This window comes from Aquarana catesbeiana, linkage group LG01, assembly GCF_042186555.1.
Source record: "Aquarana catesbeiana isolate 2022-GZ linkage group LG01, ASM4218655v1, whole genome shotgun sequence".
Lineage (NCBI taxonomy): Eukaryota > Metazoa > Chordata > Amphibia > Anura > Ranidae > Aquarana > Aquarana catesbeiana.
In genome coordinates this window covers 369,622,336-369,636,504 of record NC_133324.1, presented here as the reverse complement: position 1 = coordinate 369,636,504, position 14,169 = coordinate 369,622,336, and the positions used below count along the sequence as shown (strand labels likewise).

General features: G+C 42.1%; 1 pseudogene; it reads left to right on the top strand.

Annotated features, from left to right (window-relative positions):
- The first annotated feature begins 2,677 nt into the window (after positions 1-2,677).
- LOC141146760 (procathepsin L-like) lies at positions 2,678-7,813 on the top strand (annotated as a pseudogene).
- Positions 7,814-14,169: the final 6,356 nt, after the last annotated feature.

The following is a 14,169-nucleotide window of genomic DNA, read 5'->3' as shown; positions in this document are numbered from 1 at the left end:
TTGCTAACAGCACCGCTTAGTGTGCACATTTTAAGGAGAGGATATGTACATTCTGAACAGCTGATGAAGCAGAACGGGAAGTCGGTGCACTGGTTATGTGGTAATTGTCACACAGTGGGGGTCATTTACTATAGCACCAAAAAATAGCTCTCAAAAAAGGCCAGAAAGACTTCAACTCTCAGAAACTCAGCGCTAATGCAAATGGAAAGCAGCGCTATTGCCGGCAATAATGCCTGTCAGATCACATATGCTGGAATAGTGGAAGTCAATGGGGCTCGAACCTGCAAAATCCAAAGTTCTCACTGAAGGCTTATATGCAAGTTCTTTGCCATAAAAAGTGTTTGGAGACCCAGGGTCCTGCCCCAGGGGACATGTATCAATGCAAAAAAAAGTTTTAAAAACGGCCGTTTTTTCAGGAGTAGTGATTTTAATAATATTCCTTTAAATTTCGTACCTGGAGGGTGTCTATAGTATGCCTGTAAAGGGGCGCATGTTTCCCGTGTTTAGAACAGTCTGACAGCAAAATTACATTTCAAAGGAAAAAAAAGTCAATTAAAAGTGCTAGCGCTAGTGCCGGCTATTAATGAAGTGTCGGTCCCGACAATACACATAAAAGTTCATTGATAAAAACGGCCTGGGATCCCCCACAGTGCATTAACAGGCCCTTTGGGTCTGGTATGAATATTAAGGGGAACCCCGAACCAAAATTTTTTAAAAATTGCGTGGGGGTCCCCCCAAATTCCAAACCAGACCTGAATATTAAGGGGAACCCCGCTCCAAAATTTTTTAAAAAATGGCGTGGGGGGGTCCCCCTAAAAATCCATACCAGACCCTTTTCTGAGCACGCAACCTGGCAGGCCACAGGAAAAGAGGGGGGGACGAGAGCGCGCCCCCCCTCCTGAACCGTACCAGGCCACATGCCCTTAACATGGGGAGGATGTCCCCATGTTGATGGGCACAAGGGCCTCATCCCCACAACCCTTGTCCGGTGGTTGTGGGGGTCTGGGTCTCCAAATTTGGAGTGCAAACACAGTGGAACTAGCACTACAACATCTCCAAATTTGGGATTCCTAGCACCAAGTGGCCCCGAGATATGGGGCCCCAAAGTCAGGTTGGAAAATGTAATTCTCTGCTGCAGTTTACCATCATATTTCTGTGTTTTCTGGTCCAAAAAATAGGGTTCCTTTTAAAAACACTTATAAGCGCGGTTTGGCGTCTGAAACGTGGAATACTTTTGTGTCTGAACCCACTTTTTTGCTTCTGGAAAAACGAGGTTAAACGCCAAAAAAATGAGACTGTGTACATGGACACATAGGATAACATTGAATGAGTTCAGGGGCAGTTGAAAAAAGTGTGCATGAGGCTTTAGTCCTGTTTTGGTGACAATTTGAAAATGTTTGCTTTGTTGCGGTCACATGTGATGTCTGTTTGTAATGTGATAGCCGGGGGCTTAAAGTGGAGCAAAACTCCCCCCACCAGCACCATCCTATTCACCTAGTGCTCTGGGGGGGGGGTCAGCCATCTTGATGGGCTGGGATGACTCCACTCCTGCTCATGTGCACAATTCATTCTGGTAATGAGGTGTGCAGAGTAGTAATACATCAAGATCTGTAATTGGGGCTCATTCACACAAATACTGTTTATATGCATTCAACAGTTTTGTTTGTATCTAAATGCAGCACTATAGTCATTGGTGAGCCTACACTTAGCTGTGTCTACATATGGAAGTGCTTACTATGTATGTTTGAAGTAGAACACTGCTGGAAACTTCATGCAAGTATATCAGGGCCATATCCTCGGCAGGATCTTGCTTGTATGCATCTAAACTTTTTTTTTTTTTTTCATTTTTTTGTGAATGAGGGCCCCCCCCATTCAAGATTTTGACCAGGCTGGAAAGCTGCTTTTACCGTAGAAAATACACATTGCCAGTAGTGCTGAATTGTGTGGGGAAAGTCCAACAGGGTGGTTGTACAGAATTCAATCGTTAGACCCACTTCTGTGAACCTCCTGCCTATACATGGATGAATTGGGAATTCTAATCCATCTACAGCTGGCTACTGAAGGTTTTACACTGGAGATTGAATTGCCTTCTATTTATTGGGTGGGCAGGTTGTGTGTTGACCCAGCTGCTGGGTTTTCCATTCTTTGGAGGTGAGGGGTTGTGGGGGGGTGTATTCCTGCTGGTGCCCCATAAACTAAATAAACCCAAGTTTTCTCAGAATGAATATTGTAAAATAAATAAATGAAAGGTATAAGGCAAGCCCTACACTAAATCTTTCCTGCAACCATGATTCCCCCATCAACACAGTGCTAATGGGGAATCAGCATTTGTCTTCTCCTGACACGTGGGTGGGAGTAGATGGTGACTATCGCTAGCAGCTATAGCAGCCATTAGTGATAATTGCAAGAATCTGGCAGGCTGGTTGTAGCAAAGTTGATCGCTCAACTGGGTACATTCAGCCTGCTCACTATGATTTGAACTGTGATCGGCCTAAACTTTGCATAACTTGGAGCTTGGGTGTTTTGTGCCTCTGAGCAAGTAGTAAACTCACTTTTACTCATTCTTTGATCTTCTACACAAGCACCAATACCCCTCTTTTCTAGTCAGAACTATTGACTTTGTGTTTGTAATCTCTATTACCTGTGCCTAATAGTTGTATTTTGTACCTGCAGGTTAGAAATCATGATGTTACTTGTAGTTGCTTCCCTATGCTTGGCATCGGTATTTGCACTTCCATTCATGATCCAGCTTTAGATGAAACATGGAACTTGTTTACTTCGCTCTTTATTAAAAAATATCAAAAGGTAAGTTTAATAAATATACTTCTCTTGTAATCAACTGCTACCTTCTATAGACTTGCTTTAGATTACTACCATTATAAACTATTTCTGTAAGATGCCCTAACACCTGGACTGGAATCTGCTAGAAGGGCAATTTTTTTTTTCTTTGTTGAGCTTAAAATTGGGGGCGCTTTACTAAAACTGGTGCTGCAAAGCTTAGTAACAATCGGTAACCCAATATTTGCCTGAGCCTAATCTTCCTCCAGCAATGTGCATGACTCTCAGCTGGCTGAGACAGTGCTGCTGTCAGTGAGCCAATGAGGAGAGGGGGTGTGGCCCATGTCTCCATGTCTGAATGGACAGAGCACAGGCTCGGGAGTGAGCCTGCTCGTGTGCTCTCGAGTTACTTTAAAAGTAACATGTTCTACCTGCCTACTCTGTGCAGTGATTTTTGCACAGAACAGCCCAGATCCTCTTGGGTCCCTTGCTGGAGCTCTGCCCCATAACAAGAAGCTTGCTATGAGGACACAAGCAGGCTTGCTCACGAGCCATTGCTCTATCTATTCAGACATGGAGGCTCTGCCCCATCCCTTCTCATTGGCTCACTGACTTTGACATCAGTGCTGTCTCGGCCAATGAGGGAACATCCCCCAGACAGCTAAGGCTCTTGTGTCCATTGCTGGAGGAAGATTGGGCTCAGGTAAGTATTGGGGAGGGGTAGTGTGTATGCTGCGCACAAGTTTTATCTTGCTGCATGAAGGTAAAAAGCCTGCCATTAGAACCACTTTAACATCAGTGTTGGGTTCTGGAGTTAACACCAGGTAGGTCCATATATAGTAAAAGCTTTTTTGAATCTATAAAAATGGCTAAACCTATTTTTCCTCTCTAGGATGATGGTACATGGAGAAGGTTGGTGTTTGAGGATAATTTCAGGAAAATCATGAAGCACAATATGGAAGCTGCTGCAGGAAAACACACTTACACCCTTGGCATGAACTATTTTGGGGACATGGTAAGTGTACATGAAACCTTTGAGCAACAATGGATTTATACTGTAAGAGTAGCTGGTGTATCAAAGTCTTCAGTTAAAATGCAAACAGACAGTTCTTTATTGCAGAAAAGACATGCTATATATCCAAGAAAATGATCTTGCTTGCCTGTTCAGTCTAGCAAAGCTGTGCATGTACAACTTTATTCTTGGTCATTTAATTCTGTGCATTTGTGCTCTGTTCCCGGCACACCATTTCCTAAATATGAAAAATGTGCGTTGCACCTCTACTGATGGTGCATGGCTTTTTGTAAATCAACCCCATAGTGTTAAAGGCCTTGTCTCTTACACAGTGGCGTAGCGTGGGGGGTGCGAGGGGTGCCGTGGCCCCGGGCGCGACATTTAGGGGGGTGCAATTTCGTGCCAGTAGTGTCACTACTGGCTGCCTCCTCCTAATTTAATTTCCTGTGTCCCCCGCGCTCCGCCGCCATGTCCAGTGTTTGGCACCCTGTGATTGGGCGTATGGGGGTCATGTGTGGCGTGGGGCTGGCCTATCCGTGATCACGGTTGCTCCTGAAGTCCTGCCTCTGCACATGACCCCCATACGCCCAATCACAGTGCGCCGGGAAACGATGAATATGGCGGCCGGAGCGCAGGGGAGACGAGCACTGGAGAGTGTGAGCCGCCGGGGCAGCTGTCTTCTCCTCCTCCTCCTATCCTCCAGACCGATGTAAGACACAGATACAAGAAGGTGAGAAATGGACAAACACTGCGGGGGCGGGGGGGGGGGATGGGGGGGGAAGAGATGTGTGTTTTGTTTTTTTTTTTTTTGTTTTTTGTTTTTTTTATAGAGATATGTAATTCACACACCCCATTTTGGTTCTAGACTACAGAAGAATTTAAACAGCTAACGAACAGATACAAATTTAACCAGAACATGACACGAGGAGCAACTTTCCTGCCACCAAATAACTTTGAGGCTCCAAAACAAGTTGACTGGTGTGAAAAAGGCTATGTAACTCCAGTAAAATATCAGGTATAAACTACATTTCTGCTTTTTTTGCAGAAATTGAAATAAAATGCCAAGTAGCTGCATTACAAATTGCCTTTCTTTTCAGGGGAAGTGTGGATCATGCTGGGCGTTCAGCGCAACTGGTGCTTTGGAAGGTCAACATTTCAGGAAGACTGGGAAGCTTGTGTCCCTGAGTGAGCAAAATCTTGTGGACTGTTCTACAGCAGAAGGCAATCGTGGAGGATTGATGAAATTTGCTTATCAATATGTTCTTGACAATGATGGCATAGATTCTGAGGAGTCGTATCCATATATTGCTAAAGTAAGGGACTTTTCTTTGATATTGGGAGTACATTCACTTTTTGGATTTACTGAAGGAAGACTAATTAGGTGATCTACCTTGAGATCAGAGGGGGCAGTCCACTCAAATTCTTACTGGTAGTGTTTTGGCTTTTATTACAGGACTTTCATGTTTTAACTTAAAAATTTGAGACTGGCATTGTAATCTGAGACATCTCACTATAGGTCTTGCTCTGTAGCTCAGGTACTTGACAGTTAATCTTTCCTGAGAATTCAGAATATTTCCAAAATGGAAACTTTAGCAGGACGGACCGCTAACTTAAAACATGCCTGCCTTGTGACTAAGGCCCCTTTCACATTGAGGTGGTTTTCAGGCGCTTCAGTGCTAGAAATGGTCTCAGAAACCCCCTCCCATTATTGCAGTGTCTTTTCACACTGGGGCAGTGTGATTTGTGGGATGTTACAAAAGTCTCCAAGCAGCATCTTCAGGGCAGGTTGGGAGCACTGCAAATAGAGGTCCCAAAACACCTTGCCCATTGCAATGAATAGGCAGCGCTTCCTAAGTCCTGCGAAACAGAACTTTTTTTACTTTTAAGGTTAAAACCGCCCTGCTAGCAGCCGAAGAGCTGCAAAAACAAGCGGCACTAACGGCACAGGTGCTCAGTGTGAAAGGGGTCTTAAGGCTAAGGTTTATGGCCGTCTTCTGATCTGATGGCCTAATTTTCTGCCTAGGGTCAGTAACAAATTATGGGGATTGGGGAAGTGTTGGCTTCCTCTACTGTCAACTTTTAATGTATGTGAAGTCTTGATGTTGGGCTACATAATCTTCATGGCTTGTTTTAGAATGGGGTGGGGAACTATATAATTTTTCACACTACCTGACTACAGTTGCTCCTACAGTGCTACTGTCTGACAGATCTCTAAATATGGATAACTTCCTGTTGTGTTTTAATGTAGCCTGAAGTCATAAGACATTGGGATACATAATCTTCTTCTTTGTCTTTATAGGATCAAGACTGCAAATATGATCCAGCCAACAAGGCTGCCACTGACACAGGCTTTATGAAAATTGCCTCTGGGGATGAGAAGGCTCTAAAGAAAGCTATGGCATCAGTTGGTCCAATCTCTGTAGGTATTGATACTAACCATGACTCAATCCAGTTCTATAAAGAAGGTATGTATTTCTCTACTAAACCTGACTAACTTTTTTAGGACCACTTTATGTACTAATGTAAAACTAATTACAGGAATTTACTATGAACCTGAATGCAGCAGTGTAGAGCTAGATCTTGGTGTTCTGGTTGTTGGCTATGGATTTGAAGGAGAGGATGTAGATGGAAAGAAATACTGGATTGTTAAAAACAGGTATGTTTTCAAAATGAACTGTAAAATGCAGTTTGGGGAAATGAGGGCTCACACAGTGTTTTGCTGAAACTTTCCTAAAAGGATCCTTGGGCAAAAGCTGGCACTGGAAGCTGTCTCTCCTGACGGATTATTTTCAATGGCAAGGTTAGAACTGCTAGCTGCTGAGAATTTTGTCAAGGACTCACCTGGGCAATATAAGTAGCCTGATGGAAGGGCTGCATAAAACTTTCTAACTAAAACTATAATGCAGTTTACCAGTCCTTGGGTGGCTGCATTTGCTTTCTGACTACGTTTGGCAAGTACAGAAAATGGCTGGATACCAAAATTATGGTGTCATTGGTACTCCTATTAAGCTTTATGGTTAACACCTGAGTTTTTTTTTTTGGTAAATCCATCAGCACCTGTGTAATGGAGTTCAGGCAGACATGTTTGTACAGTGTTTAATGGCTCCTTGTACTGGAGGAATAAATGTGGTGGTCAGGTTTACCAGGTGACAATATGGAGGGGCTAAAACCTAATGCAGGCACTTATCCAAGGACTGAAATGGCATATAATGTGTCTGCATGTTAAAATGCACTGTAGCAATAGCAAATATGTAAACTAGCACTGCTTAACGGTCTTCTAGATGACTTTTATATGGCTTCAGTAATTGTTGCTAATCTGGAACCATCTTATACTAAACTCCAGATTTAACTGGTATGCTTGTCAGTCGGTGGCTTCAAGCCTGCAATTAAAGCGGGGGTCCTCCTATCTATCGTTGTTTTTTTTTTTGAGTTCATTCACAAACTTTTCTTCTCAGCATTACATACTCACATATTGTGTGTAATATGTCCGCCTGTGTCAGATTTCGTCGGAAAGAATAACTTATATTATTCACTGCAGGCGGTTTCCATCTTCATTGTGGGCATTTGAAGCCCACAAGCATTTATTTCCTGGATGTGGTGAATGCTGTGCTCCCAGCATTCACCGCTCGTTCCCGCACATGCTCAGTGGCATCCTGGGAAGCCTGAGACTAGCTCCCAGGAGTCTGGGAGAGGCTAGAAACACGCCTACTCCCACGGGAGGAGAACCAGGAAGTGCAAAGAAGAATAGAAAAATAAAAGGTAATTACGGCGATTTAAATTTTTTTAAACGGCATGTCAGCATCTAGGCAAGGAAGAGAATACATACAGATATTGTTCAAAATTTGGGTGGAACCCCGCTTTAAGATTGCAAGGGAAATATACACATGCGATTCTCATTTGCAATACAATTTTTGTCTTTTTAGCTGGGCTGAGTCGTGGGGAAACAAAGGATACATCTACATTGCAAGAGACAAGGAGAATCATTGTGGAATTGCTACCCATGCCAACTATCCTTTAGTTTAACTTTGATGGGAGCCAATAAAGATGTTGCTTTAAAACTAAATGCTACAAAATGCTACAAAATCGTGACTACTAATTTTGCTGTTTTAATGTCATTGTTTTTAAATCTCATGGTTTAAAATAAAAACCTGTTTTACTCAATATTGTCAGTTGTGTGGCTTGATGGGCTGTGTAATAAGTGACACCTCAATATGCTGCAAATGTAGGTTGCCTAGCTAGGACTTTGAATACAGTACTTAAAGCGGGGTTCCACCCAAATTTTGAACATTATCTCTATGCATTCTCTTCCTTGCCTAGATGCTGACATGCTGTGTAAAAAAATTTAAATCGCTGTAATTACCTTTTTTTTTCTAATCTTCTTAGCACTTCCTGGTTTTCCTCCCATGGGAGTAGGCGTGTTTCTAGCCTCTCCCAGACCTCCCACAGTCCCCTGGGAGCTAGTCTCAGGCTTCCCAGCATGCATTGTGCAACAGCGTCATCACAACATCTCGGTGAATGCTGGGAGCACAGCATTCACCGCATCCAGGAAATACATGCTTGTGGGCTTCAAATGCCCACAATATGACGATGGAAACCGCCTTCAGTGAATTTTATAAGTTATTCTTTACAACGAAATCGGACACAGGCGGACTTATTACACAGAACATGTGAGTAGATAATCATGAGAAGAAAAGTTTGTGAATGAACTCCAAAAAAAAAAAAAAACGATAGATAGGTGGACCCCCGCTTTAAGGTGTGTCTGTGTGTTTATACCCCTTGCCTTGGGTCAGTGACACAAAAGGTGAACTTATCCTTTAGGAAATGTGAGCTGCTTTGGTGGTTTAAAGCTGGACAAATGTTGTGGTAGTAATGATTAGATTCAGCAGTGCCCATACAGAGCAGCCACTCTTGTTACAAGGGTGTGATTTGGGTTTAGTTGATCTAGCAGAAAGCCAGGGAGAAACGTACTGCTTCTAGGCTAGCTTTGGGTGCAGAAATGGGTACTAGGTGCAGACCAGCCTTGGCTTACCACCATCCACAATGAATAAGCAACAAATGGCCACACACTGGAAATCCAAAACTTGCTTGAATGCAATCTTGTCAAAAGTTTGCCAGACAAATACGGGGATTACAGTTGATGCATTTCACAAGCATGTAGCTTGCTTTTTTCATGTCTGGATCCACCCAGATGCCTGATTCTCTTCCCTTACCCCCCACCCTTCTGTCCTGTAAATTTTAAAAGATTGTGCTTGACCAAGGGATGGAATTTTTACAGGGTTGGGGAAAGGAAACTGCAAACATTAAATGATCCACTGCACAAGTTCCAGGACGGGTTACTTTTTTTTTTTTTTATCTGACCACCTTGTCTGCCTTGAACTTCAGACTCCTAGATACAAATGGCATTTGCAGAGGTTAATTGATCTAGCTTAAAATGTAATTTCAAGTTTGCTATAACTATGCTCTGAGCATCATACCACAATTTCCTTTCCTGAGAGGGTGGGATTTTTTTTTTTTTATTTAAATGTTGGCAACAGCAGCTACAGGGGTTACCTGTTTGTACTTGAAGGATGGGCTGAACTTGCTTAAAGCTGGGTGCACGCTATACAATTTTTCTGTAGGGGTGTGGTTTACTTTTCCTCCCAGGTTTACTAAAACAATGAGGTCAAACCTTAAGTGTCAATTTGTATGTGGTCAGGCAGGCCCCTTGCACTACATGATTTTTGGTCGATCTAAAGGAAATCGAACAAGTTGTATGGTGTCTAAGGCATCCCTTTTTGATGGGCCACTATAGTGAGAAGCTTAATGCTGTACTTTACTTCCCCCACCAGATTTTCTGGGTGAAGGCAGTGGGGTTATGCCTTACCCCTGGGTGCTGTGCCTGATCATGCAGCCTTTCGGATGTGATGGAAGCATTGCAAGACCCAGGCCATGTCATTCTGGCTCTGGCCAAAGAGGGGAAATTGCTTGGGAGTTGAGTTGTTCACCCAGCCACTAAATGGCTGGGTGGGAGCGGCTTTCTTCCAGGAGGATGTGAAACATTCCCACTGCTTGTGTGCAGCCCCAAGCAATCTGAGATTGCTGTGTGCCACCGCCAATGTTTAAATTTGGTTTTAGTCAGTCTTTTGACTAAGTGTGTGTGTGTGTAAAAAAAAAAAAAAATGTTGTATATATATATATATATTCTCATAATTACACAATTAGTATTTTGATGGCTGACTAAAAAACCCCAACAGGCTGGTTGTACTGATGGCAGGGAAACCTCCCACTATCAGAATACAATGGTGTAGTGGGAGGATTTTTCTTTCATTTAATTCCTGGTTGAAGGAAAGAAAAGTGCTTAATCTATGGTCAACTTTCAACTGGGGAAAGGAACTGTAAATGCTCATGGTTCTTTTCCAGAAAGTCAGTGAGTGACGACTGGTACTACTAAAAGTTCTTTTGCTTTAAAAGGCAGGTAATCGCTATATACTGTGCCTGTAATGTGTACATGGCTCTTACTCATGTAAAATCAATAAAAAAATTGCAACAAAATAAAAATGTGTATATATATTTCATCAGCCACTTTATTAGGTACATCTCTTTAATTATCAGCCAATTGTATGACAGTGACCCAATGCGTTTAGGCATCTAGACGTAGTGAGGATGACTTGCCTATATAAATGGCTTTGAACATGACATGGTTGTTGGTGCCAGAAGGACTAGTCTGAATATTTTTAAAAACTGCTGATCTACTGGGGTGTTTATACACAACCATCTCTAGCCATTTCAGCCCCAGAAGGATTTACCCCCTTCCTGACCAGAGCACTTTTTACAATTTGGCACTGCGTCGCTTTAACTGCTAATTGCGCGGTCATGCAATGCTGTACCCAAACGAAATTTGCGTCCTTTTCTTCCCACAAATAGAGCTTTTTTTTAATGTAATTTGATCACCTAGCGGTTTTTATTTTTTGCACTATAAACGGAAAAAGACCGAAAATTTTGAAAAAAATGACATTTTCTACTTTTTGTTATAAAAAAACTCCAATAAACTCAATTTTAGTCATACATTTAGGCCAAAATGTATTCGGCCACATGTCTTTGGTAAAAAAAAATGTCAATAAGCGTATATTTATTGGTTTGCGCAAAAGTTATAGCGTCTACAAACTAGGGTACATTTTCTGTAATTTACACAGATTTTAGTTTATAACTGCCTATGTCATTTCTTGAGGTGCTAAAATGGCAGGGCAGTACAACCCCCCCCCATTTTGGAAAGTAGACACCCCAAGGAAATTGCTAAGAGGCATGTTGAGCCCATTGAATATTATTTTTTTTTTGTCCCAAGTGATTGAATAATGACAAAAAAAAAATTACAAAAAGTTGTCACTAAATGATATATTGCTCACACAGGCCATGGGCATATGTGGAATTGCACCCCAAAATACATTCAGCCACTTCTCCTGAGTACGGGGATACCACATGTGTGGGACTTTTTGGGAGCCTAGCTGCGTACGGGGCCCCGAAAACCAATCACCGCCTTCAGGATTTCTAAGGGCGTAAATTTTTGATTTCACTCCTCACTACCTATCACAGTTTTGAAGGCCATAAAATGCTCAGATGGCACAAAAGCCCCCCAAATGACCCCATTTTGGAAAGTAGACACCCCAAGCTATTTGTTGAGAGGCATGTTAAGTCCATGGAATATTTTCATATTTTGACACAAGTTGCAGGGAAATTTCAAACTTTTTTTTTTTTTTTTGCACAAAGTTGTCACTAAATGATATATTGCTCACACAGGCCATGGGCATATGTGGAATTGCACCCCAAAATACATTCAGCCGCTTCTCCTGAGTACGGGGATACCACATGTGTGGGACTTTTTGGGAGCCTAGCTGCGTACGGGGCCCCGAAAACCAATCACTGCCTTCAGGATTTCTAAGGGCGTAAATTTTTGATTTCACTCCTCACTACCTATCACAGTTTTGAAGGCCATAAAATGCCCAGATGGCACAACCCCCCCCCCCAAATGACCCCATTTTGGAAAGTAGACACCCCAAGCTATTTGCTGAGAGTCATGTTGAGTCCATGGAATATTTTATATTTTGACAAAAGTTGCTGGAGAGTGACACTTTTTTATTTTATTTATTTATTTTTTTGCACAAAGTTGTCACTAAATGATATATTGCTCACACAGGCCATGGGCATATGTGGAATTGCACCCCACAATACATTTAGCTGCTTCTCTTGAGTATGGGGATACCACATGTGTGGGACTTTTTGGGAGCCTAACTGCGTACGGGGCCCGAAAACCAATCACAGCCTTCAGGATTTCTAAGGGTGTAAATTTTTGATTTCACTCTTCACTGCCTATCACAGTTTCGGAGGCCATGGAATGCCCAGGTGGCACAACCCCCCCCCAAATGACTCCATTTTGGAAAGTAGACACCCCAAGCTATTTGCTGAGAGGCATGGTGAGTATTTTGCAGCTCTCATTTGTTTTTGAAAATGAAGACAGACAAGAAAAAAACATTTTTTTTTTCTTTTTTCAATTTTCAAAACTTTGTGACAAAAAGTGAGGTCTGCAAAATACTCACTATACCTCTCAGCAAATAGCTTGGGGTGTCTACTTTCCAAAATAGGGTCATTTGGGGGGGGGGTTTGTGCCACCTGGGCATTCCATGGCCTCCGAAACTGTGATAGGCAGTGAAGCGTGAAATCAAAAATTTACGCCCTTAGAAAGCCTGAAGGCGGTGTTTGTTTTTCGGGGTCCCGTGCACGGCTAGGCTCCCAAAAAGTCTCACACATGTGGTATCCCCATACTCAGGAGAAGCAACAGAATGTATTTTGGGGTGTAATTTCACATATTCCCATGGCATGTTTGAGCAATATATCATTTAGTGACAACTTTGTGCAAAAAAAAAAAAAAAATTGTCTTTTTCCCGCAACTTGTGTCACAATATAAAATATTCCATGGACTGGACATGCCTCTCAGCAAATAGCTTGGGGTGTCTACTTTCCAAAATGGGGTCATTTGGGGGAGGGGGGGTTTGAACTGTCCTGGCATTTTATGCACAACATTTAGAAGCTTATGTCACACATCACCCACTCTTCTAACCACTTGAAGACAAAGCCCTTTCTGACACTTTTTGTTTACATGAAAAAATTATTTTTTTTTGCAAGAAAATTACTTTGAACCCCCAAGCATTATATATTTTTTTAAAGCAAATGCCCTACAGATTAAAATGGTGGGTGTTTCATGTTTTTTTTTTCACACAGTATTTGCGCAGCGATTTTTCAAACGCATTTTTTGGGGAAAAAAACACACTTTTTTAAAGTTTAATGCACTAAAACACACTATATTGCCCAAATGTTTGATGAAATAAAAAAGATGATTTAAGGCCGAGTACATGGATACCAAACATGACATGCTTTAAAATTGCGAACAAACGTGCAGTGGCAACAAATTAAATACATTTTTAAAAGCCTTTACAGGTTACCACTTTAGATTTACAGAGGAGGTCTACTGCTAAAATTACTACCCTCGATCTGACCTTCACGGTGATACCTCACATGCATGGTGCAATTGCTGTTTACATTTGACGCTAGACCGACGCTTGCGTTCGCCTTAGCGCGAGAGCAGGGGGGGGACAGGGGTACTTTTTTTTTTTTTCCTTTATTTTTTTTTTTGCTTTTTTATCTTATTTTTAAACTGTTCCTTTCATTTTTTTTAATCATTTTTATTGTTATCCCAGGGAATGTAAATATCCCCTATGATAGCAATAGGTTTTTTTTTGCGAAAATTGGGGTCTATTAGGCCCATAGATCTCTCCCCTGCCCTCAATGCATCTGACCACACTAAGATCGGTGTGATAAAATGCTTTCCCAGTTTCCCAATGGCGCTGTTTACATCTGGCGAAATCTAAGTCATGAAATGCTCATAGCTTCCGGTTTCTTAGGCCATAGAGATGTTTAGAGCCACTCTGGTCTCTGATCAGCTCTATGGTCAGCTGGCTGAATCACCGGCTGCATTCTCAGGTTCCCTGTTGAGACAGGAGAGCCAAAGAAAAACACGGAAGACGGTGGGGGGGGGGGCATTCCCTCCCACTGCTTGTAAAAGCAGTCTAGAGGCTAATTAGCCGCTAGGATTGCTTTTACATGAAAGCCGACCGCTGGCTGAAAAGAATGATACCAAGATGATACCTAAACCTGCAGGCATCATTCTGGTATAACCACTCAAAGTCGTGAATGGCGTACCTGAAGACAAAAAAAAGGTTAACAATAAAACACAGTAAACAGTAAAGTATAAAAAATTGCATACCTGAAAAGCAAACATGATAAAACATAATAACAATAAAACATTGCAGAATAAAATACAGTAAAAAAGAGCAGAACAATAGAGAGAG